The sequence below is a fragment of the Protopterus annectens genome, chromosome 16.part0, assembly GCF_019279795.1.
Source record: "Protopterus annectens isolate FY-2018-M chromosome 16.part0, PAN1.0, whole genome shotgun sequence".
NCBI lineage: Eukaryota > Metazoa > Chordata > Ceratodontiformes > Protopteridae > Protopterus > Protopterus annectens.
In genome coordinates, this window is record NC_056750.1 from 805,155,478 (window position 1) to 805,182,919 (window position 27,442).

Consider the following 27,442-nt stretch of genomic DNA (forward strand, 5'->3'; position numbering starts at 1 on the left):
GCTTTAAGGGAAGGGAAGTTTTACAGTTTCTCATGCTAAGTCCATTTTCATTGTGAGATTGCTTTGTTTAGAAAATGGTTGTTTTTTTTCTTCTGTAAAATCTGAAATAAAAACTTTTAAATTAAATCCGAATATCTTTTAATTGCAAAAGTAAAGAAGAAAATGTTATGTACAGTGGCAGGTTTGAACAGTATTTATGGTACCTGGGAAGAGAAGACAAGTATCCTGGGAAGAGAAGGCAAGTATAGGATATTGTTAAGGCTGGCGGGGGCATAATTCATTACCTTTTTTTTTTTTATTTCTCAAAGTCTTTTGAGTTTCTAATACCATGATGGGAATGGACCCCATTCCTAAGTCAAAGTATAATTAAAGTTCATGAAATTAGTATTGTTTCAGTTTTTGATATTGGCCTGAATAGCACCTGCAATGTGCCCAGTAATGATTCCTTCTGCAATTCATATGGAGTTACATGTATCGGTAATATATGTAAGTATGATTGTAAATTCTTTTTTATAAGACCTGTTGCCCCTACTACTGGAACTGTCTGGGTATTCTTCCACACAGCTCTTATTTTTGCCAGCAAATCCTGGTATTTTATGACTTTGTGTCTGTCCGTACATTAGACACTGTAGTCACGGAGTGTTGCAATTTCAGTAATCAATGCTACTTTTGTCTTTTCATGGACTACTGTATCTGGTTTTCTCGCATCTATTTTTTGAACTGTTAGTAATGGGTAATCCCATGTAATATAAACTTCATTTTCTATAATGCTTTGTGGCTCATGTTTCCAGTGTTTTTCAGCTACGTCCGTATTATCATGTTTGCACAATCCCCAGTGGAACAGTCTTGCCACATTATTATGCCTTTCAGTATACAGTCCTTATGCGATTAGTCTATCACAACTAGCAACTGTTTCCAGTTCTGCTTTACACAATCTACATTTGTGTTTTTCTTCCACATGTTCAGTGGACTTTGTGGACTACATACATGTAGGCCGTCAATATTAACCTTTTATCTTTTGGTTTAAAATCACCTCTCCTTAACCATTCCTGCATTTGATCCTTATTGTTTGTTCCAAGAGTTTTCCGTACTTGCAACTATATTTATGTATTTTTCACATTTCTTGCCTTCTCAGCTGATCCTTCACCTTATATTCTTTCATTTTTTGGGACATTTAGTTGCCTGATTTTTATCTACTTCTGGTTTGATTTCTGTTCCAACTTGACACGGATATGCTTCTGCTAAACTAAGTAGGGAAGTCATCTTAGATGTATTCTCCTCATGTTTTAAAACTTTCACTTCATTTGGGTCTTGTGAGGTCAGCAGATATGTATGCAGTCCTGTGATTGCAGATCTATACGTGTAATCAATTTCAAGGAGGCCCATACTTCCTTCAGAACAGGAAATATATAGTCTTGGTATACACTTGTTTGTCTTCCGGCTTTTCCCGGTTAGGGATCGCCACAGTGGAACTCCGGTCCGCTAATGATTGGCAGTAGATTTTCACGAACGCCGAGGCGCCAGCTCGACGTTCAACCTTCAATGAAGGCAAGCCAAATTACGCATGTCTTTCTAACGCCCACCCAACCGCGGGGAGGACATGCAGACTCCACACAGAAGGCACTCCCTGCATTCCAACCGAGAATCGACCGGGAGAACCACTGATTTTTATAAATCATTTCATAAAGCACGGAACATTCATGTTTTCCTGTCCAACCAATCCAGTACCTTTTGGGAACAACCAATCATTCCAAAACTGTTAAGTTAGGACAGGAAGAGCAAATTGGTTTATAACTAGGACTTTGTTCCTAGATGTCAATATTAATTTTAGTTTTATAAAATATTCCGTACTAAGATTCACTTGCATTTGGTCATGTTTTATTGTTGATTCTTCATCAGTTCCTAAATATTTATGCACTCCCTCTTGCTCAGTTTATTTTATATCACATTCTTGTCCCAAACTGATGTTTTCTTGGTGCTGCAGCTTTCCTGCTTTAAAGGTTGCTTTTGCACATTTATAAAGACCAAATGTCTGTGTGCCCTTTGAGTTTTTTTGTGGAATACTAGTCCAGTTGCTTATTTGTGCCTTCATAAAATTAATACAGTCTGTTCCTTCTAATTCCTGTGTTACAGCAGAAAATCTCAGATTTTCCCTATGTGCTCTGTTCTCTAATTCTGCCATTTATTTGAAGTATCTCTGCTTGAGAAGTCTCATACTTAGCCTGCCTTTTCTTCATTTCAACCTCTGATTTTTGGAATTTTATCAGCTGATATGAATATCTGTTTTTTGTTCCAGCCTTTTGTTATTTGAGTTGGTAAACTCCTAAAGTGTTTTGTTTATTTTAATCAGCTCTGAGTGTGTTTGACTTATTTTATCCTCTAGGTTACTTGGAAGTCATGTCTTGCACCAAAGCTGGAGCTTGCACTGCTTTTTGCTGAACAGCTGCAAGATTCTTCCCTGTCAGTGTTTTCTCTCCAGCTTTTCTAGTTGATTTTCTTTCAGGCTTTCTTAGTTTCTTTCTTTTTTCTGAGTAATGAGTAACTGAATTTTACTCAAGCTAACAGTATCATTGGCTGTTGGTCCTCAGTTCATGTTTTCACACTGGAATAGCTGCTGAAGCCAAGCTGTTGATCAATGTGCAGCCATCTTGAAAGTCTTCATGAGGTAGCTGTTCCTGATGATGGAGAAGACATAGGGTGAACGAAAATGAGTTGTAGGTGTCCTGCAAGCATATATGTTCCCCCTCAAAAAGTAGTGTGTATGACTTGTACATTGCTGAACAAAAGCTGTTGCACCATTTATACTGTCTCTGTTTCGCTATATCCCTTGCACTAAAGAGTGAATTAATTAATTTTCCTGAATTATGTAATGTACTCCAAACATGGTGCATTTTAGTAGTCTAAGCATGTTGTCGTTTAGTAATATATTTTTTTGCAGTACCTTCTTTACAAAGGGGTTGACATTTGTCAGGTCCTGTAGTCTGCGTTATTTGGAGTGATGATCACATCTATGTAATCTTCAGCATCCATTATGAAGTCAGTGTTGCATATTACTGTGATAGTCTTCTCTACAAGATCGGATTGTAAACGATTTAGCATTTAGAGAACAACTTCTGCCTTTTGCACAGAGAACTAAAGCTCTGACTTGTTAATGAGCTGCTTTCTGTGCCAAGGGCGCAGAGTTTGAATCGTTCCATCGTCATTTACCTACTGTGACACTGAGCAAGTCAGTTAACCAGACAGTGCTTTGGAGCAATTGGAAATTTAGGCTAGGCTCCTTAATGGTCCCTAGGACTGCATGCCTAGTAACCATGAACCTGTTTTTGTTGTTTGCTAGCCATTTCCTATTGCATATGTGATCTAGTTCAGGAAATGTTATAGCATTATCATTAGCATGCCATTTTCTTAATGCAACATAGGCAGTTGATACTTCAAGGGCAGCAGACACTGCATTTGTGCTTGAAGTACTGAAGTGCAAAGTTGTTTTCAGGCATTGACTTCTATATTAGTAATGGTTCTGTTTAATGGTGAATTATTCAGATAACCTTTATACTTCTGCAGAACTGCATATTGACTTATATGTTATCAGGCAGTTAATATTTCTTATACTGTCATGAATACTCTTCTGTTTAAATTGTGTTACACGTGGCTGGATTGTGTAATGTCATGCTAGTGATCATTATATAATCTCCTGTAGTTTGTCCAAAGCTATTGATAAAGTACATGGAATTTACTTCTCCATAACAATAATTGGTATACACAGTCAACAAAGTGGCTAAAACTGCTGCTGGGACTGAGGGATCTCTAGGGAAGAACATACCTTATGCTCTTATCATCTGGTCATTTTAAACCATCCTTAATCTGGTTTTGCAGGACTACTCTCAGTGGCACTTGCCTTTGGTACAGAAAGCTGGGGCTTCTGTTCCCACATCAGATAGATGGTCTACTGACACTGCAGTGCACCCTAAAGGCTAGGGTCTGCAGTCTTGATTGTTTCGTACTTCAGATGATGAGACATTACTGAAGTTCCAGAAAGTAAGGGAAGTTCCTTGGTGGCTTCACCAAATTTCTCCTAGTAGTTTAAGTGGTACCTCAGGTCTCCCCTGAAAAGGGGCTACTAGTGGGACTAACTGAGTCAACAAAGGATAAATAAATAGTGTTTGGGTGAATTAAGATGGAATACTTTGGCTACTGTATATTTGGGACAAACAAAACTTAAATCTGTGACTCTGTTTATTGTTGTTAATTTTTTTGACACACTCGCCTGAGAGTGATGCAGTAATTGTTGGGTTTGGGGGATGCCTGTGGTTGTAAATGTACACGTAATCTGCTGCTGGCCCGATGCATGTTCAATGAATGTGACTTTCAAGGGAAGATAAGTTTACTGTTGTTCATTTAAGTCTGTTTTCAACATGAAACTGTTTTGTTTTGTTTAGTAGGCGGATATTGGTATTTGTGCTATAAAATTTGAAATCAAATGTTTAAATTAAATCTCTGCAATCACTGTAAAATGAAGGAAGTAAATAGTATGCACACTGGCAGATTTGAACAGTGTTTATGGTAATTGAAGACAAACAATCAGACACTGGAATGGCTGCTGGTGGGGGTGAACCTGCTCCATTACCCTGCCTAGGGCTCCAATTGACCATGATCTGGCTCTGGGTGTAGTTTGCAAAAGGGACTTGGATTATAAGGAGTCATAGGGGGTTGCTAGGCTAATGGCCCTGGGGCCTTTCCAAGCCTAACCAAAGGTTTATCCCCAAAAGGAAACCTCAGTCAGCACCTGTTGCCCCTGTCAGTGAGGGACACAGGTGGAACCCCTGGGTCAAATTTGTGGTTTCCCATCCACTCATCAAGGGTCAGCGAGGTGCTCTGTTTGACATGTATGGGAAGTCTGTTCCAGAGACGGGGCTGCCTCTGGGAGACAAACCTGTCTCTCCAGCAGGTTTTGTTGATGTCTCATATTAGATTCAGGCCTTTTGAGCAGGTAGTACTTGAAGAGTTAGACTTATGGATGTGGAGCATCTCTAGTAGGGTAGGGTCCAAGAGTCAGAGCTCTTACTGGAATTCTTTGCATGAAGAAGGGGAAGCTGTCTTCCTATAATAGTTTGTGTAACTGTATACCCAGAAAGAGAGAAACTCTTTGTGGTATTGGCAGTCATTTGGCTATTGCAAGAGTAAGACGGTGGTGTTCCCTTTTAGAAGAGAAGTTAATTATGCAGCAAACATTGTTTGAGGTGGCTTGGGAGTGCTGAGTTGCATTATTGGTGTTCATCTTGTTGTGACTGCCATTTGCATCTGTACTGAACCATTGCTATTAGGTTTCTGCACAGTGACGGACTGTTTCAACAGTGATGCTACATATTTGTACCAGATGATTCATTCTTTGTTTTTTACATGCTTAACCCTACATTGTCTGAATCATAACACTTGTCATTAAGCTCCATGATGGAGCTACACGTACTTTGTTTGGAACTTGCTTGCTCAAGTCACATCTTTGGATTTCGTGTGCTGTACTACCTGTGACTTAGTGGCAGTGTTTTATTTTATTTTCTGTTATTCATTTTATTTGCAAAACTAAAATACTGACATAGTATTCCATTGAGAATTAAGTTGCTTAGACTGTCGTTTTATATATATATGAGACGTTAACGTATCTCAATATAAAAGGAATGGTGAGTTTCATTTAGAAATGTGATATATTCAAATCCACTTCCTTGTTACATAATTCTGTGAAAAAAATGGTTATGGCTTAATAATATTGACCAACTTGGCTGTACTCCAGTTTCTGGATTTATGGTTTACAGAAGAATGAGGTGATTTTTAAGGGTGTAACTTGATTACAACTTGGCATTTCCTTTTATAGGGAGACTGAGTGAGGTTGTAAGAAGTGACAGTCAGCATGAACCTTCCGACAGCCAAAGTATCACATCTTTAACTGGATTTCAAGAGGTGCACACCACATGCTAAATTCAGACCAATCGTGATATCTACGAGGTTTAGTCTGAATTAGTGAACTGAAGCTGTAATCTCAGGTCTGTATGAAACCACTTTTTTTTCTATTTTGGTGCCAAAACAAATCTGAGGTGGCATCTTCAACTTTATTAAAGGAATTTTACAATTCTGTTGGTCTTCAGGGTGGGAAGGGTCTCTGTAGCCCTGAAGATAATTTCTGGCAGAAACTTTTAAAAATCCAGTTCATATTGTAACTGCAAAGCATTATGACTAAGGCCACAGAATCATAATAGGATTTGCCAGCAGTGGCAACATTTTAGAAGCACTTTTCCTCAAAATTGTCATTAGAGGTGCTACATCTCTAAGACTTGTAGGCCTTATGCTGTGTTATTTCTATATTAGGGCTCTAAACTTCAGTGTAGACTTGCTGAGTGGCTGCAGTAACTTGTAAGCAGCCTGGGGTCTTTGTTTCACAGCACCACCTATTGATAGGTGTACAGTTGATGGTCTAGTGCTGTATTCCATTTTCTTTGTATCTGTTGGCCAGGTTTATTGTAGCATGGCTTGTTTTAGAATAGATCTAGGGAACAAATGCTTCCAAGAGTTTTACATAGGTCACAGTCGCAAGAAAATCATTTTTACAGCTATATGTGGGATAATGCAAGAAATAGTAATCATACACCAAAATGTTTTTTTTTATTTAAAATAGAGTAATAAGCTACAGTGTTATGACCAGATATTATGTTACATATTTTTGTCCATTACCAAGCAGATGCTCCAAAAATGTTTAATTTTAATGATTTGAAATAGCTAATGTCTATTAGTTTCGTTGGCAGTTACTTTAGGTCATTTGCCCAGACTGCATAGAAAGCATTTGTCTGGTTGCTGTTCTTGTAGGATATAGGTGTAATATGGGGTATTACATCCATGGACCTCATGTATCAGTTTTTACTACTAATTTTCGGTGTATGGTAGGTTTATATGCAAGTCTGAAGTTGTGGCTAAACTGGAGTCTGTGGTTTTACACAGTAAATGTCCGAATAACCAATAAGTTGCAATTGTTCTGGAATTATTTTGTTTCTTACTTCCAGATTATTTGTTTTTGCCTTGAAAGATGTTAATGAAAATCATAATGTGGGCAGGGCACCTGCAGTTTACTCTTGCTTGATTATTTGGCATTATTTTTCAGCATGTACTGTGCTGATGATCTCTGCACTTGAGCTTCACACAGTGCCGGTCTCCGTGTTCTGTCACAAATGTACCCTGCCTCAGTAACTGCACAGTAACCATGGCTCTGAAGATAAGGTGTGTTTCCTGGTCTTTTATTCATTGTCCTTAATACACTGATCTATACTGTTGGGAAAACAGAATGCAGAAGAAAACATTCCCAAATACATTATTTGAAGGTGGATTTAGGGCAAAATTCTGCGACAGCCTCTGCTTATCCCAATGCCCCAGCAAAAAAACGTATTTAGCAGCATTACATGTGTCAGATTAATCCTGAATGTGAAGGGTGGGAGTTCACGCTATAGTGCAGCACACTTGTTAGGGGGGCAGGGGACAGAGGCATACTGTAGCCTTGCAGGTGTAACCGCCCAGACCGGGGGGGTGCAATCCACTATTAGGATGAAGTAGGAATATTGCTATATTTAGACCCACAGAAGCATATCAGCTGTGACTGTAATTGTGCTGATTTCTTTTTCTGCCTGTTACCACATCTGTATTCCTGTAGTGTTTTGTTTTTTAACTTTTGTGAGGCATTTTACTTCTTGATCTGATTTACATCTTCAGTGGTACCAGATTGCAAAAGCTGCCACAGAAGCTGTTTTCCGTGGCAGTGTTTGTTGTAACTTCTTGCACGCATGATATTTGGTAAAGTAATGTTGGCTAGATGTTGAAGATGCTGTTGGCGGGGGGGGGGGGGGGGTTGCTTTTGAGTTCTCAAATCATTGTGCATAAGAAAGAAGCATTAGGCACAGTTTACCAAAATGCATTCTTACATTTCAGTTTGCCATATAAATGAAGGAGTTTTGATAAACAGATCTGTGGGAAGTAAATAATGAAAGTGGTATTTAAATATGATTAGGAAAAAATATTAGGAAACTAAATATTGTGGAAATATTTTGGTCTGATTCGTTTGTTTTCTGGTTGTGGTATGCTGTTCAGTTAGTAGTAGGTACTTGGGGAAGAAGGTTTTGTGGTAGTGTTAGTGTGTGTAACATAATAAATATTTATTAACTGGGAAAGCCCAATGGACTCAGAGTTCCTTTTCAGGGGCAACCTAGCAGCAGTTTCAGGTTAAGTGACTTGTTTCTGAGTCACACAAACAAATTGAGCCTCTGGGAATCAAACCATGACTGCTGCAGGGTTTATGTCTAGTAGCACATAGTCTTGATCCTCAGTGACAAATTTCCATAGCATATTAAATAAATGTGCTGATGGACTGGTATTAGGAAATGAATATTATGTGGAATGGACATTTTGGATTTTGGGTTTCTTTATTTTCTGTGGTTTGGCAACATTGGACAACATGTATTATCAGGGGATTTACTGGGAAGGGTTCTGTCACTTGTAGCACTAACGTATTTTTTTCATTCTGGTGAAATATTTGAGCTGGAGTTTGTACTGTTGGAGGCGTGTGTGTGTGCGTCTGTGTGTGAATGTATGTATATATGAAAGTATGCACAAGCATGTGTGTGAAACGTTTTTGGTAAAGATGCTTTTTGTGATGATTACATTTTACTGCAGTTTTGACTTGCTTTTTTTGGTGGTGTAAGATTAAGTATTCTGTGTTAATTGCCAACATGCTATTAAAGTTAATAAGGAAAGGCTTTGTGGGACAAAACAGTCATTGTAGAGTAGCCTAATCTATTTGCAGCAATGGAAGCATTATACGTTGTACCCCTCCTAGGTGTGGCAGTGAAAAGTATTCACTAAGAGACAATAAATCGTATCAGTCCAGACTTTGGAAGTGGGAATTATGTGAAATAGGACTGGACTAGATGGCATGTACATAGTTTGCACAAGGAATATGATGCTGGATTACGTTCTCAAAAATGTGAACTCTAGCATTCCTTCCTCCTTGGGATAAGAGGTACAATTATGTAACAAACAACCTTTGGAAATAGTGTGCAAGTACCTCAAGTATATAGAAACAAAGTGCAGAACAGACTGGACTCTTATGGCACATAGTAAAATCTCCTACAAGTCTCAGAAAAATTGTCCCAGCCCTGTGGTGTAGAGAGATGAAGCCCAGAGTACAGTATGGGTGTCAAAGCACTGGGTGCAGTAGGATGAACTTGTGCAGCCCATGTCAGCTCACTCATCCCGAGGAGCGAAAGAGGCAGTGTTTGGCCAATGGCATGTGCACCACCCAGCAGTGGATGGGGATATCCTCCACTTGCAGAGGCCGTACTAACTTGACTTGCACTAAATTGAGCTGGGGAAACGGGTGTGTGTGGAAGCATGATCAACTTCTCTCCCTAAAAAGGCAACCCTTGTCTGTGGGCAAACTGGAGGTGGGGAGGTTAGGTGGCGTTTTTGTATCCTAGTAACCCACATGGTCAGACTGTGAAGAAGTGAGCATGGTCTGTGTGATTGACATGCCAAATGGCTGTGATGCCATATGCAGATGATGACTGATATGTAGATTTGCCAGTGACATCATTCATGTCATGATTGACTGATATTTAAGTCTCCGACTTCACATCCTCCAGAAGAGCACTTTTTAAAAATATGTCACTGTTTTTGGTTTCTTTACCCCCCCCCCCCCCCAATTATTACTTTAGGCTTTGTGTAGATCTCTTGTGCTAAGAGGTTGATGGATATGTACTTTGTCTGAAATAACACTGAATATTAATTGGTTGAAAAACACAGGATCCAGACTCTACATCAGCACAAAAAAGTCATCAGTCACCTACATACTTCTCAACTGTCCTAGTTTTTGCGGAATGCCCAGATTTTGTGCCTCATGTTTTTTGGTCCAGCCCTCATAAATTTTTGGTGTTTTTTTTTTTAGCAAATCACTGATGATTGAAGTCACTAAATAAGTAATTTGAGTTTTAGGCTTCATGTGTCCAGAAAATGCATGATAATGCCAAACCTGTTTATTCAAGAAACTTTGTAAGTTTTATAAGAGCAATATTTAAAATCTGTCAATATTTTTTTGGGGGGAGCCTTTCTCTCGCATTATATTTTTGTCTCTGTCCAGATTTCTTGCATTAAGAGGTTGAGATGTCTGATCACCTCTGTTTTATTTCTCACTCACCCCAGTTCTCTGAACTTTAAAAAAGTCCTTTCAGTCCGTCTCTAATAAATTATAGTGGTCAACATCTTGACACAAGAATCACGGACAAAGCCAAATATAACAAGAGGCAGAGGTCTGGAATCAAAGGCAAACATTAAATTTTAGTCCTATATACTTAGAATATGTTTGATCTGATGATGTCCTTTTCATTCTTCCTCACATATGGGTCTAGGATCTGATCCTCTGTAATTTGGCCTCATTCTACAAGATTTCAGATTCAAATCTCATGCTCCTCCCTCACCTGCAATGTTCCAGTCCATCCCCAAACCCACAGATCTCATTTGCTGCCATAGCTACAAGACTGACGAGCCAAGCTCTTCAGTAAGAGTTTCTTTATCGAAATAATTTTGCAAATTGCATATCCTTTTTTGAGAGTGATATTTTCTCGTTTAGTGTTTTTTGCTCCTCTTTCAGCTTTTTTGCTGGCATTGGGCCCCCCCTTTTTAAACCATTTCTATATCCCCTGTGCATTTCAGTGTGGCAGTTATTTAAATAGTTTAAATAGCTTAAATAGTTTGAAGTTTAATAGCATGTTGTTTTTTCTGTTGAAAAGTTCACTTTGCAAAGTTTGAAACACACCAGTATTTTACTTTTATAATACTGTTAAGCTGATAGTTGTTAAATACCAGTATGTCGGACAAGCCAGAGAGGACGACTGGATTTAAAATGTGCACTTCTTGTGGGCATAAGATCTACAATTCTGATGCTCATAAGAAGTGCGTATATTGCTTGGGAGCAGTCCATTTGGACACTTCTTGCTCTGTTTGTGCTACTTTCAGTCCGAGAGCCATCTTGGACCACTGAAATATGCTTATTTTAAAAGGACTTTTACCTGCAATGGGGGTCAAACCCCCTCAAAACAGTCTTTCACAGTCTCAGAGCCAAGAAATTAGCATCTTATGTCTCAGTCATACTCATCTTCCTCAGATCTACCTGCTAAGACTTCTAGTGCTTTGGATCCCACCCCTTCGGATCCAATATTTATTGGGCCTAACATGGATCCCTATAACTTCCTTGGATCCAACTGGCTTGGCTCCTGCCACTAATTCTCCAGTACTGTCTGCCTCGGTCTCAGATTCTAGGACCTCAGATCCAAAACCAGAGGCCGCACTCCTGACATAATTCTAAAATCAGTGTCGCCAATTCTACCAGCCCAGATATTCCAGACTCCATCAAAGCATTCCAGACCACCTTCATCTGCCTTGCTGAAGTCTTCTAGGAGTTATTCAGAAGCAGACATGGACAGGATGATGCGGAGATTCATTAGGGCCCAGATACAGATGTGTGGGATCATACCAGCTATGTCCCTTACTGGATCCATGAGATCAGCAACCAAAAAGAGATTTTCTCCTTCTCCAATCCGACCCTTTGCTTCAAAGTACCTGGATCCTGTATGTCTGTGGGACTTGGCTCTGACCACATGCCTGATCTGCCCTGTTCCATTGTCTTTGGATCAGAGCAGGTCTTGTATCTGAGAGGCTTGCACTGGCTCTGGGGAGAGGGGGTCTGCTCCTATCTTATCGGATCCACCCCCCCCCCCGGGGGCCTCAGCCCTGGACAGCTCTGGTCTGATTCTGTCCAGTCAATACAGATCTGGGACCGGCCCTAACTTCCCTTCCTCTGCTGCTTTAACTCTGTGGGTGCAGGGGGAGGTTTCCCCTGGTCCATCTGACTTCAGTGTGGTAGAAAAGGCTTTCTGTCTTCATAGAGAGACATCTTGTCTAATCTTGGACTCCTCATCTGCGCAGAGCACTGAGCCCATCATCTCTGCTCCTGCAAGTCAGCCAGTCCCAGGAAGCCTCCACACACAATTCCCCACAGGGATTCCCCACTTCTTCCAACACCTCCCCAGAGCACCCCATGAAGGAGGTAGCTTGGAGAAGGACATGCAAGAGGAGGGTCATGTGGAGTCCCCCTTGGACTCATTCATGGAGGACACCAACTTTGAGGGTGAAGGATCTGCCAGACTGCCACCTGATGTTTCCTTTGGGGCCATCATGGAAATGTTAGGCAGTGAGGTGGCTGGTCTTCCCAAAGTCCCTCTCCTGAGGATCTGGTGTTCCTGGAGGCTTTTGGGGCTGGCTCATCTATGTCTTGGGTGACCCCCCTCCCCCCCAGTGGATGAGCTTATTGACCTAGCCTCCCACTGGGCTTGGAAGGAACCGGACACTGTTGAGCCTGTCCCCAAGCATCCAGATAAATTTCTCTCCTCCTCCTAATCATTTTCATTGGAGTAAGAGCATTCCCATTGATACCATGGTCGTGGAAGCGGCTATGAAGAAGGGAGCTAGCAGAACAAAGCTCCACTGTTCAGTGACCAAACAGGGAGTCAAGAGAGATGGACAGATTCAGAAAGTGCATTTACGCCTAAGATACTTTCGCACTGAGGTCGTTAAACTACCGGGCACATTTTACCTGTTTGCTGAGAGATTTGATTAAAGAGCTTTCAGATTCTCTCACTGAGTCCATGTTGGCAGAGGACTTCCAAAAAGTTACTCCCCAACTGAACCCTCTTTCTTCTGTCACCAGTTCTTCAATGAGGCTAATTTCACACACAACAGAAGGCACCTTTTGAGCAGCTGACTGAGGCATAGTCATTAGGTGACATACCTGGAATGAGGTTTTGCAATTTCATGGAACCCTTTAAGATGTCTTTTGTGAATGCCCCATTTGATGGCTCCTCTTTATTCAGGCCATCAGTCAAAGAGACGCTTACCTGCATTGAGCAGGAAGGAAAGACCCTGTCTGCTATCGGAGTCAAGTTTTCTACTCCTCAGTGAAAGTTTTCCAGGGCAAAGGAGGACACTTCCTGATGTTCCACCCAGTCAGAGGGAGTACGCAGCTCAAAAAGTGCAAATGCTGCTTCAGAAAAGTCATCCAAGAGGTTCTGACCAAACACATCCATTGCCTAAGACACATAAAATTCATAAAACTAAAGCTGCATTTAATCTTAAAACAGAACTAATTGAAATATCTTCATTTAGGCCAGGATGAATAGTGGTATTTGTTTAAAGCTGCCACTGTAACTCCTTATACTCAAGGTAATCGTCTGTAGGTCCACCTCTCTGCCCCCTCTTCCACTTGATCACTAATGATCAATTTAAGAGAATGATCAGTAAACTTTTGGATATGTACAGAAAGTGCATTGTTCAAGTCTTTCTTTACAATGTCAGTGGATGTGTTGAGTATACAAATATATAAATACCTGTGAAGAGTATTAGCATATTTGTGCCATGTTCCTTTAAGGAGCAATTGCGTAATTGTTCATTTGTTTATTCAGTTAACTAAATGCTAATCAGTATTGCTGGGTTATATAAGACAGGGTTGCATGTTTTTATGTATTTTGAAGATGTCCTTTCATTAAGGATGAAAGCGCTAAATAAACTGGTTTGGATTTTACTACAACGGTCAAGCGCCTCTTTTCATCCTGTTTTAGTCTGAATCATTATGTAAAGAAGTCAAAGTTCATGCTGTCTCTTCTGTTCAAGGATGATTGAATGTGCTCTGTAGATCTCCAGGACATGTACTATCACATCAAAATAGACATGTTCTCTAGGAGACGCCTGCACTTTTGGCTGGGAGCCAATCACTACCAATTCAGAGCACTGCCCTTTGGGCTCGCAGCAGCTCCCCGGGTGTTTACCAAATGCATAGCAGTGGTAGCAGCTCACCTGAGTCTCAAAGGATTCCAGGTGTTTCCCCTGTCTAGATGATTGGCTCCTCACTGCTCCAACCAGGCATCAACTGATACAAGCCAGGTATTATTTTGCTTCATATCTCCAAATCCATAGGAATTACAATAAATCTAGCAAAATCCAAACGGTCTCCTGCACAGAATGTAGAGTTTATAGGAGCTCAACTGAATACCTTACACCAAGTAGCTTTACTACCTCCTTATCTAATCAGATCCCTAAGAAATTAGGTGCAGGCCCTGCTATCCCTCCCGCCCTCCCTGCGACATTGGTGTTACAAACTGTTGGATCAGTGTCAGCTGCTACTATTCTAATCCTTCTAGCAGGGTTCTGCATGTGAATTCTCCAGTGGACCTTGGTGGTACAGTGGTCTATTCTTTACAGCCTCTTTCTGTTCCCATAAAACTCACACCAGTCTGCAAATGACATCTCCGATGGTGGTACTATCAGAAGACCTTTTTTGAGCCGACCATTCACCCCCCCCCCCCCATAGCCACTGTGACCATGGACTCTTCCTGATTGGGGTGGAGCATTTCAAGGGAAAAGATGGTCCAAGACACGTGGTCCCCCTCAGAGACCAATCTGCTTATCAATGTCCTCGAGATGAGAGCAGTCCTACTTAACATTGCAAGCTTTCTAGGATGTTCTCCCTCGGAGTGACTATTGCTATTCTTATGGACAAACATGTCAGTAGTCTGGTACCTCAGCAAACAAGGAGGAACCCATTCCTACCTGCTAAGCAGGGAGGCCATGAGGCTCTTGGAATGGTTGATATATTTGGACTGCTTTCTACTTGCAACACACATATTGGGGAAAACCAACGTACTAGCATACAGACTCAGCAGGTCCATTCTGACTCCTCATGAGTGGTCCCACAATTAGTCAGTAGGGAACAGAATTTTCAGCCATTGGAGCCAGCCTTGCTGTGACCTTTTTGCATTTCCCCTCAACAAATGCAGCAAGTAATTTTCACTGATCCCCCCCTCAGGGAGAGTCCCAAGGGATGCTGTAGTTCATGATTGGTCCCCGGGTCTCTACAGAAAGCAAGCAGGCTGAAGAGCTTAGTCATCCTCATTAACCCCTTTTGGCCTCGATAGGTATGGCTCCCCTTTCTTTGGTCTCACCTTGTGTATCCTCCATGGATACCGAAGCCCACTCAGATCCTCCTGTCTCACCCATCAGAATCCCATCATCCCAGTCTCCACACCTTCAAACTGACCGCATGGTTTCTCCAATTCCAGTGATAGTAAGATGGTCCAGGCTTACTTCCCCAGTCTGCAACATTATCTTGGTTTCCCAGAAGGTTTCTATTAAGAAAGTTTACAAAAGTAAGTGGAAAAGATTCTTTATATGGGCCTCTAAAGAGAACATTGACCCTTTTTCAGCACCTACTTCAGCCATCCTTCTTTTCCTCAGTAATCTTTTCAAAAAAGGAGTTAGTGTTTCTGCCATTAAACTTCAGATAGCTGCAATTTCCAATTTTCATGCGGGAAATTAGTCTTTTTTTTGTCAACTTTTTAGGTTATATAAAGCTTTCATGAAAATATTTTTTTTTTTCTTAGATCTAAAGAAACAAAAACAATAAACTGATGAAAAACAAACAAAGCCAGTGGTAATCTCCCAAAAATGTATGTAAGTGCTTTCATTGAACAAATAATCCAACTTCTTCAGATACAAAGTACAAATAAACCATTCCATTTAAAATATTTCAACAGGAAGTGACATCAGCAGTAAATGACATCATAAGCAGTCAAATTACTCATAAAAAATAAGTGTAAAATACACTGTTTATACAAAGCTACTATAAATAATTTCATTTTAAAACCAATATTAAAATAACATGTGCAAACATTATAAATTCATTATAATACCTCCCAAACAAAAAACTGAAAAGAACTATTCACCTTTGAAGTGCTTTTAATCTTAAAATGCATTTCAAGGAGCAATGCTCATTGAGGCCTTGAAAAACAGAGGCATTTAATTTAAGCTGCCAATATAATTGTCTACTTTCTAAAATTAATTGCCATGGACCACCCCTTTTATTTTTTTGTTACTTGCTCAATAACCATATATTCAAAGGAATGATCCTCATATTCCATGACATGCCTGGCCAGGGCATTGTTGTCATTACGCTTGCCTATGCTGTATTGATGTTCATAAATTCTCTCCTTGATGTGTCTCTCAGTCTTTCCAGTATAAAAAGCAGCACAGCATTGGCATAAGGCAATGTAAACAACGCCAACACTTTCACAATTAAATCTGCCTTTCAAATAATAGTGTCAGAAATACAGAACCTATTTGACACCTTTATGAAATGGCAACTCCTACAGCACCCACATTTAAACATACCAAATCTAGCACAATAATTCACATTAGGATTCTCTAATAAATTCTTAAGATTGAGGCCATGTCCAAGTATCATACTAGGGCCATCAGTCAACTTCTTTATGACTGAAGCATCTTCTGTCAATAAGGCCCAATTCTTAATAAGTATATTCCTTAGACGTCCAGCATCTAAGGAATAAGGTGTGCTAAATTTTAATGTATAATCCATGTTAGTATCAGTAGTAGTTATAGCCATCTCATGAAGAGAAACTACATGAATGGTGTCAGGAGTGGTTAATTCTCCATTTAACAGGGGTTTAAACCAACCAGACCACCTCTTAGTAACCACCTCTTCAATGATAGTGGTTAAAAGATCAACAGGGTAGGACCTAGCTGAAAACATCTTTCTCAAGTGTTCACATTCCAGCAAAATATCATTATTGAGGATGACCATTCTGGCCGCCCTCACTAACTGGCCCTTAACCTCCTTTTTCTGATAAAAGGGGTGGTTACTCTCATAGTGTAAGAAATTATTTGAGTATGTAGCTTGGTAGGAAGAATGAAAATAGACAGCACAGATGCCAAGTTTAACTTACCTAAAGTTAGTCTGCATTGACGAACTGAATACCTGATGAATATTCATGAGACCGATGACATTCCGTGAATATTTATTAAATATTCATACATGTCACCAGGTGTTGGATAGTGGGCGGGCCTTGCTACTGTGCATCCATGTGGGGTACTAGGATACAATAACGCCGGTTAGGCTGGTCCACAGGACTGAAAGCTGCCTAGCTGTGTCTTCTGAGGCAGGAACAATATGGACTGTAGAGGTCTTAATTAGTGCAGGAATTCCCCATCTCCCACCGCTCTGGAGCAAATCGGCTTTCTTTCGTTTGTCTTGTGGAAGTGGGAGAATATTAAGCAAAAGTCTCAGGGAAGCATAATTTGTTGTGGGGATTTGCATTCTAAGGGTAATTTTATTTCTGAATCTGAGCATGTTCCTTTAGTAGAGGACTGTTCTGAAAACAAGTAATTTATGGCTTTTCATAAAGCCATTTCAGGATATGAAATGGTTTCAAAACATCCCCACTCCTTGCCTTTGGTGACTAGACTATTGCCATTCCACAAAGCAAAGTAGATTTTGGTGGTGTGCTAGTTCATGGAGGAATATTTCAGGCTATTCTATGAGTCTGTAAAAGCACAGGCCATGAGATGTAGGAAAGCCAAAGGAATACAAAGATTACAGACCTGTAGTACACCTGTTACCTGTAACAAAAGTCTTGGAAAATTTTTATAAAAACAACTGTGGGATCACGTAAATAAATATGGACATCTTTGTGATAAACTTCAGTATTTTGTTAATTCTTTCAGTTCCATGACAGTATTATATACACCACTTAATGATGTAAAACTAAAAGGGGGTCTGCTCATTGATATGAAAAGAACATCCAAAACAGTAAGTCCATCATCTGCTACACTACAAACTTGGCAAATTCAGTTTTGGCCCAAATACAATAAGATGGTTTCAGAGTTACCTCCATAACAGAACATCCCAAATACCCCTAGGATCTTACCTTTCAACTGAAGGTACTGTTAACAATGGAGTCCAACAAAGATTTGTCCTTATACCACAGTTATTTTCCCTGGTCATTGGTCTATCTGCTGACCTTCCTCACGTCAACTTGGTGCTTTATGTAGATTGAAGCCTTAGTAGTACTTGCTATGTAAGAATGCCTGGACCCTTCAACAGAAGCTACAATCTGTCTTCAATGTTTTGTACCACTGTATGAATAAAAATTTGGTCTTCTAAAGTCTAACACCATGATATTTGGAACCTCACAAAAACTCCTTAAATCCCCAAATCTAATTTTTATTGGTACATATGGCTACCCACTACCACAAGTAACATAACACAAGTACCTAGGGATCATCTTGGACTCTACTTTTTCATTGGCCACGTATGCTGATAATATTAGCAAACCACTCCTCCAGCTAAAACTGTGCTGTAGAATCTCACTTCCTCACCCCCTGCAGCCTTGGCTAAAATGTGCTTATCCCCTAAAATTCATCATGGGCTTCTCCTTATAACCTTACATTCCAGTTCAAGCACATATAAAACACAAATTACTGTAAACAAAATATGCTGATTTGTTCGTCTTGCAGAACCCTGTATTCATCACTGCCAACTTCTGCACCTGTAAATGACAAACTACATTTGTCCTTAACTGTCAAATCTATAAGCTGTTAAAAATGGAACACTACCCCCCCCCCCAAAAAAAAAGAATTACAAATCGAGCAGCCTAACTACACTCTTAAGAGACATCCAAGAGGATGGTTTTATCCTAATTAGACCTGGTTTTAAAACCTCCACAAGAGTAGGAGCTTTATCTAGGCAAGACCCAGCTGTTTGCAATTGGCTGCCTGTAGAAGTGAGGCAGTAAGAGAGACCTGGATTATTTAGAAACTAAAAGAACAGCTGTTTCAAGTCCGCTAATGCTCTTGCTTCTGTAACTGTTAGTCCTTACAGGTCACGCTGTCGTCACATCCTTATTGTAAAGATGTACTTTTAACAAATGACCATTGTTTGAATGCCTGTCTTAATTGTATATACTGTAAATAGCATAATTTCAATTATTTTTGTAAATAACCTACAAATGTACTGTCCGTTCTTGTTAATGTACTCTGTACAACTGTGTGGATTCTTCAGTCTGTGTACAATTTTCTGTTTTTGTCTTGCACCATGGTGGCAGAAAAAGATCTGTCGACCAGTCCACTTACCTGGCCATCAGACTGGCATCTAGCTCATCACAGCATCTGTGTTGATGCAGTCTATTTCAGCCATGTGTTCCCCCAGAAAGAGGAAGCGATGACTTTCCCTGCCAGACAAAGCAAATGGTTGATTCTTCTTTGGGCGTGACTGCTGATATAGATGGCCAGCAGTCTATGTCCTAAGGAGGCCCGCCCAAGACGATGCATTTGACAAGACATTTGCATGATTTCTGGATGAGGACTGAAAAATGTTTCCATAAGGCAGGTATTTAGAAGTATTAGAAGTTATGAAGATCAGTGGATCCTCGACTCTATTCCATGTGCCTTAACGAGAATTGTTTCAGGATCTGACTAGGGCAAGTAGGTGAAATGTGCCATATACAGCACCTTGCTTCAAATAAAAAGGCTTGCACAGAAATTTAAAAAAAGAGACTCCAGGAACTATTGCACTTAATCTTGTCATGGTTCCTGAGCAAAACTTTTGTCACTGCTCTGCTCTTCTGACAGAGTTTTAGGGGGAGGTGAACAGATCTGAGAATGTGTACAGCTCTTTTAACCTAGCTGTTAGGACTTTAATGCACGTGATGCATTTTGAGAGGTCTGTAGATATGAGGAGACTTTAGTATATGTCCTTGTTCAGATGTTAGCTGATGCGTACCATGCATTCTGATCAAGAGTAATTGTTCAGTCTGGCAGTTGCTCATTTCATTTATTTTACATTTGTTTACTAGGAAGGTCCGTCTGGGCCAAGGACCCATTTTCAGCGGAGTCTCTGGGAGAAAAGCTCCAAAGAAGAAATAACCAAATATAACGGTAAAAACCATACTGAAAACATTAACATTCCAAGTAACTGCAGTATTTTAACATAGGCAGAGTAAAAGGTTGCACCATATAGGTTTCGAGCCTATAAAAGACAGTAGCATTTTTAGACCATATAGCAGTAGTAACGTCTCTAATACACACAGTCATTTCACATAAGGAGTAAACATATTCCTTGCAGAGTAGTACCAAATGTAAGGAGTAAAAAGATCAAACTCAACAGTGGTAAAGAGCAGGATATGTAAGAAAGTGAGAAGGGGGGATGCAGGACTTTTGGTGTCAGTTCAGGCTAGTAATTAGAGGGAGGGGGCAGAAAGCTGGAAGAGAGATCAAATAAGATAGTATGACCTGGCAGAGCAATAAGGGAGAGATAGTATATTCAGCCTGGATTTGTGCAGGATCACATCCAGTTGCTGATGAGGTGTTCCATAAGTAGATGTATAAATTTAGTAGCACTGATGCAATTAATTATTGCTTGAGGTAGTGTATTCCAAAGTTTAGATATGTGGTTAGAGAAAAGGCCGTTGTTACATTTGGTAACTGTTAGTAGGCCTTTGTTGGTGGATCTTGGTGCTCTAGAGTTACAGTAGGGTTGAACAAGGTATTTGAAAGAGGGGCAGCTATTTGGGTGGCTGAGTATGTAGTGTATAAAGGTTAGTTGGTTATACGTCAGAATATTAGGACATTCTAGCCATTTTAGATGCTGCAATGCATTGCAGTGGTGTGATCTGTAAGGGAGGTTTGAGGCACATCTTGCTATTTTGTTGTAGCAGGACTGTAATTTATTTAAAACTGTTTTGCTGAGGTTTGTAAGTATAGGTGAAGCATAAAGGAAGTGTGGAAAGTAGGTGGGTTCTGGATATGGCTTGTCTGGTGGAGTCTGTTAGGAAATGTTTGATCTTAGGGTGAGCATAGTTTGATATGTACATTTTTGATGGTCATGGCTAGGTGCTTGTCAAACCTCAGGTTGTTGTCAGTGGTCACTCCTAGGAGCTTAGTATGCTCTACTGATTCTATTATAGTATTATTGGAAGAGAGGATGGCGAAAGGGTGATGCTGGCTATGTGTTTTTTGTACTAGTAAAGAGCTTGAGCTTAGTTTTATTTGGTTTGAGAACAAGTTGAGCGTCAGATAGGTAACTTTTGATGTCATTGAAGGCTTTTTGGGTTATTTGAAGGAGTGCAGAGACAGATTGTGCTAAGCAAATAAGGGAGGAATTGTCAGCATATTGAATGTTGCATGTTGAGTGGCTGTGGATAATTTATTTGCGAATATGAAGAATAACAGTGGACCAAGTATGGGCCATTTGGGTAAACCAACTGACACAGTTGGCAGGGGCAATGGATCATTATTCCATTTGACTGCTTGGTGGTGGTCTGATAAATAGTTAAGAAACCATAACAGGGTGAAGTTAGATTTAGGGAGGCTAGTTCGTTGAGTGTCTGGTGGGAAACCTTATCAAAAGCTTTTGACGTATCAGGAAATTAGAGGAGACATGGTGACCATTGTTTCTGAACTGGTTAATTGCATTAGTGAAGTTACCGAGGGCTGTAGTGGTGCTATGTTTAGGCCTAAACCCATGTTGGGAAGGGGATAGTAGGTTATTATGCAGTAGATACTGTAGTAGTGTGTGAACACATTTTTCAAGGATCTTGGCAAAATGAGGAAGAATAGCTATGGGCCTATAGTTGCTGAGTTCAGTAGATGTCCCACCTTTGTGTAGCGGAATTATATGAGAGGTTTTCCATTGTTTTGGGATGTATTGTTCTTTAATGGATTGGTTAATAAGGATAGAAACTGGGAAGGAAATCACTTCTGGTGCAATTTTCAGATAGTCACTGTGAAGCTCATCTGCAGCGAGGGTTGTGAGTTTAAGTTCGGAATACAGCAATTCTGTTGCTCACTCCATATAGAAGCAATTTTTTTTCAAAAGTATATGGTGTCTTGTAATCTCCAAACTTCTAATCTCATTTTTATTTATTAGCGATTGTTCTTTTCTTTGAGTTGCATTAACCTTGGAGTAAGAATAAAAAAAGAGCTCTGTGGAAAACTTTTCTTTGATTTTGCTTTTTTATTTGTTTGAGACCAGTAAAAAAACATGACTGTATGTTTATGTAGATTGGGATCAAGAGCTTTTTTGCCTGTGATTTCTTTCTCAAAAAACTTGTAACCCTGAGTAGTCATGGTGGGATCTATTAGCTGATTTTGATGTTAAATTTAAGTGTCTTTACAATCATATATGTGATCATCTAAATCATTCATTTAAATTTATGGTGATTTCCTTAATTAAACAGACTTTATGAGAAGGTGATATTGTCAACAGAATGGAAGTGGAAGAAGCTAAATGGATTATGGAATTAAGAGCGGACTTCCCATCAGGGCTTAATGGGCATGTTCCACTTAAACTTTCTTGAAGGAACGACAACTAAGTATGAAGAGATAACCTCCTTTGATAGGTCAATTAAGAAGGCTGCCTAAATCCGACTCTATTGATTTGAAGGGACACATTCCACACCTATAGGAAATCAAGATATATGTTTTAATTTGATTAACTAGAGGTTGCTGAGGAAGTGACACATTCCACACCTATAGGAAATCAAGATATATGTTTTAATTTGATTAACTAGAGGTTGCTGAGGCTAACGGCATTTGATTGGTGTTGCTATGCAATGATGGTATCCACCATGTGACCTTGCCCGTTCACAATGATTGGATAGAATGTGTTTTTATTTCATGAAAACTCCGATTTTTATTTAGGATCTGAAGAAGGCTTTATGCCGAAAGCGCTTGTCCTTTGCCTGAGAAAGTTCTTGGATTGTTTGTTAGTTTTATTTTAAATTTAAGTTATCTATGGTGATACACTCTCGTTCTTCATTTACTCAAATTTAAGTGTCTGCTGAACACCTGATACATTCCAATGTAACAGACGTGTCTGTAATGCTGTTGCACAACAGTAAGACAGCATAGTTAGTTGAGAATTCAGTCATTCCTAGCACACATGCAGGTGCTCTTGTGGATACTGAAACTTTTTTGAGCAGGCTACTGAGGGTATTTTAGCTCAATAAGCTAGGGAAAGCTAGGGAAGGAAAGGAGACTTTGAAATAGCTGTTTCCTATTCCACTTCCTTCAGTAGTTAGTAAATTTACCTTCCTCAAACAAATCTTCCTTTAGAAAGTAGCACCTGTGCTCAACAGCAAAGGCATTAATTGCCTTGCTAGTTTTCTTTGCTGTTGATAACATAAATGGGACATATTTGATAGAAGAAATGTCTGTTTTACTGATGTTTGGGTTGTTTTCCAACAGTCTGGGAATCTGGAGATTAAGGTGCCTGTCAGGAAGCTCACTGTTGGTCTGAATACTTGTCAGGTATCTTGAATCATTCTGACTATTGAGAACTAACATATTTCTGGTGTATTTTCCAAAATGCTTAGGGTTTCACTTGGATTTCCTGTCTGCATTTAAATGTTTTCAGTATAGTCTTTGGTTCAGTGGCCTTCCTCCTTGATGATGTGAAATATGACCATTATCAGGTGGTTACATTAGGTTCATAGTTTCATAGGGATTTGCAAGGGCTTTTTTAAGCCTAGCCATGCATCCCAAATCTCTGACAAGTTCTGGTACCCTTGATAAGTTAAGAGGTGATACATTTGCAAGCAGGGGTCTGGGAGATGAACCATTTGCAGGCTGACTGTGCCCATTAGAGACAGAGGTGCCAAACCAGGGATGAATTTCCTGGTCCCCATCCAGTTTTCCAAGTTACACTTTAATTGGGTTAGGGAGGAACTCTGCTTCACATAGAGAGGGAGCTTGTTCCAGAGAAGGGTTGGTCTTTGGGATGCATACCTGTCTCTCCAGCATGTCTTGTTTATATCACAGGCAGGGTTTAAGTGTTTGGAACTGGTAATTCTAGCGGTGGTTGTTTTGCGTATGTGCAGGATGTCCATTAGAGATGGGTCTGACAATGCCTTGTATGCCAGGGCCAGGCATAGATCTCCCGTCAACGGCCTGTAGGAGACAGAATACAGAGATAGGGCCTAGAGGCCATCTGCACAAGACATGATGTTCTGTAGTCCTATCTCGCCTTCATTCTTACATATGGGATCGAACCCGATCCTTGGCTCCGACTCGGCCTGTTTACAAGCTGGAAGTCTTCTAATTGGCTTGTGGTTCGGTAGGTATCCCATGGTGCACCAGTACAATCCCCAGATCTCGTTTGCCGCGTCTACGAGTTTGGTTGTGCTTCTCCTTGGCTCTGGCTAAGTTTTTCATATTTATTCAAAGTTTTTGGATAATTCTCCTGTTTTACCTTTGATGGCATTGTATAGCATTGTATAGTCATAGTTAGTGTAGTTTGCAAGTTAGAATAATTAGCGTTTACTAGTGCGCCATTTGTGTGCAATTTCTTTAAGTACAGTTGGCCTTTTGGCATTATAGTACTTGGTATCCTGTGTGCCAGATGTTCTTCATTCCACATTGCTGCAGTCCTAACCATTGGGTAGTCCGCTGTCCAGTCGGCCCGAATACCAAAGTATATGGCTGACGTCGGTCAAGGCGCATTAGACTGACGTCAGTACGTCAGGGTACTAATGCGCATGACTGACGCCATATCTTCAGTCTTTTTTGCCGCATGGTCCGATGCAGAAGCAGTTCTTGCGAGTGCAGGTTGGCGTTCTGAAATATTTCCGAAGTCGGAGTTTCAGACCGAATCAAAGTTGGCTAAGTACCCCGTTGGGGAGCATTTTGGTTTTTTCTTGCCTCAGTATTTAACCGGATGTCAGAAAAAGTGAATAACTGTATTTCTTGTGGGAAACAGATACCTCATAGGGATTACCATACTCTGTGTATACCTTGTTTAGGGCCTGAGCACGACGTTGTTGGTTGCCGCTCTTGTGCTAGATTTAATAAACGCACTATTAAGAGAAGGTTAGACTGTGCCAGGTTAGTGTTTGGGAAGCGTTGTAATTATAAAATGCCGTCGGATGCTCCGACGCCCGCTTCGTCCAAAAAGCGCAAGGACAAAACAGCGAAGCCTAGGGTTGATGAACCGGCAGTCCCGGACGCCGGTTCTTTAGAAGGCTCAGTGGAGCCAGAGGTTTTGCCAGGAGTTTCTTTGGAGTCTCAGGCAGAGACTTTACTGTTACAGGATGTGCCTTCTCAGGAGGTAGGCCAGGCTGAGGGGGCTTCTCAGGTAACTGTTCTTCCCTCTCTTCCTACGGTAGTTAGAGCCTCTCCTTCTGTTTCCAAAGCTTCTTTGAGAGGTAGGCCAAGTTTAGCTTCAGTGGGGGCTTCTCCTACCACTTCAGGCTCTGTACCTAAGAAACATATGCTTAAAATGGCAGAAGATTTGATTACTATGATTAGAGGTTCTATGCCCCCCCCTGATAAGAGGCCTAGGGTGGAACCTGAGTTTGATAGTTTTGAACAGTGTTCAGAGGCTTCTGAGTCTTCATGGAAGATTTGCAGGAGTACCCTCCTTATTCTGATTCTGATGTGGATGATTCCACTCCTACAGCTTCTCCTCCTGAGGATTTCTCATTTTCAGAGACTCTGCATTCCATGAGGGAGCACTTTAAATGGGAAGGCCAGGATTACTCTGATTCCAGGAAAAGGCTTAGGGAATTCTTGTTTTACCCCAGCATAGGCCCTTAGCTATACCTCCTGTGTTGAATGTGGTGGAAGATGTTTTGCAGAGGCTTCCCTGAACCCTGATTCTTTGCCTCCTGCTCCTGTTAAACCTGATAGGTACTATAGGGTGCCTGAAGCTCATAAGTATCTTTTTAAGAGTCCTAGGGCAGACCCAGAAACTGTTTCTCAGGGACCTAAAGGTGTTAAGGCCTCTGTGGTTAAAAACCCTGTTCCCACTGATAAAGAGGCAAGGGCTTTGGATAGATGGGGAAAGAAAGTGTATACTTCTTCCACTTTAGCCATGAGGGCGTTGAATTGTCAGTTTCACATGCTAAAATATCAAAATTATCTCCTTTCACAACTGAAATCTAAGGTGGATGCTTTGGCGGAAGGTATTGAGTGTAAAGAGTTGCTGGATTTAGTTCATGTGTCTGAACAAGTGGGTAAGCATTCTTTGCAATGTGGTTTTGATGCTGTACAGGCCTCCTCGAGGGTGGCTGCCACTAGTTCTGTTCTTCGCAGGCATGCCTGGTTGAGGGATCAGAATTTAGCTGAGCATGTTAAGACAAGGATTTTGGATGCTCCTTTACAGTCTGATGTGTTGTTTGGTTCGCCTGTGGAAGCAGTTTTAAAGAAAATGGAGGACAAAGCTAAGTCTATGCAAACTGTTAAAGATTTTTTGCAGGTGCAGCCACCGAAGTTTAGTAGAAATTGGCCTACTAAGGGATGGACATATCCTGTTTATGATTCCCAGTCTAGGGGTAGGTCTAGACGTGGTAGGGGCAGAGCTCAAGGTTCTTTTAGGCCTAGGACAGGGAGTTCACCTGCTCCAACTTCTGGTGAGGGCAGGGGTCAGTCCTTTCGTAAACAGACCCAATGACCTGCCTTTTCAGCTGCCAGTAGATTCTCGTCTGGCAGCTCCTCTGGGAGGAAGACTGTCTCTTTTCAAAGAAAATTGGGATTTAATTACTCAAGACAGATGGGTGTTGGATATCATTCACCACGGTTACAGGTTTTATTTCCATACATTACCCACTTTCAAAGGCATGCCAGACGTTCCTCCTCCTCAAAGGAAAGAGGCTCACAAGCAAATTTCTCTGTTGCTCCAAATAGGGGCCATTCAGCCAGTCCCTGTATCAGAAAGGGGCCTAGGATTTTATTCTCGCCTGTTCCTAGTACCAAAGAAGGGGAACACGTGGAGACCAATTTTGGATTTATCTATCCTCAACACTTATCTGGACATTCCCAAGTTCAAGATGTTGACGTTACAACAGCTTTTACCTCTGCTGGGCAAAGATCACTGGATGGTAACTTTAGATCTCAAGGAAGCTTACCTTCATGTGCCTATAAGAATAAGTTGCAGGAAGTATCTGCGTTTCGAGCTGGAAATTCTCATTATCAGTTCTCTGCATTGCCCTTTGGCTTATCTACTGCCCAGAGTATTCACAAAGGTTCTGGCTCCAGTGATAGCTTACTTCAGGCTAAAAGGAATTCAAATCTATCCTTACTTGGACGACTGCCTGATTCTGGCTCAAGAAAAGGAAGAACTTCTACAGCATCTGGAATATGTTATAGCAGTGCTAAGATGCCTAGGGTATTCTGTGAACGAAATAAAGTCCAGTCTAGTACCCTCTCAAGACATGTGCTTTCTGGGTGTGAGACTGAATACAGCAGCCCAGATGGCCTTTTTAACCCCGGACAAACAAAAGAGTCTATCCCTTTACTTCCATCAACTATCTCATCAGTCCGTGCTGACTGCAAGGACAGTCCTTCAAGCATTAGGGTTCATGGCATCTTGTATTCTGGTGCTTCCCAATGCCAAACTGCATATGAGGAAGCTGCAATGGTATCTCAAAAATGTATGGACACAGCACTGCCAGGATTTGGACACTGTCATTCAAATAATACCTTGCCTTCAAACAGAATTTTTGTGGTGGGCTCAGGAATG

At 40.7% G+C, this 27,442-nt stretch overlaps 1 protein-coding gene across 2 annotated transcripts in view; it reads left to right on the plus strand.

Moving 5' to 3' along the window:
• Positions 1-27,442, plus strand: part of SLC31A1 (solute carrier family 31 member 1) — a 601,859-nt gene that overhangs the window by 245,144 nt on the left and 329,273 nt on the right. For both annotated transcript variants that reach the window (XM_044058366.1, XM_044058364.1), the window contains exon 2: positions 5,867-6,035. The gene's annotated coding sequence lies outside the window, so the exon portion shown is untranslated. The remainder of the gene's footprint in view (positions 1-5,866; positions 6,036-27,442) is intronic.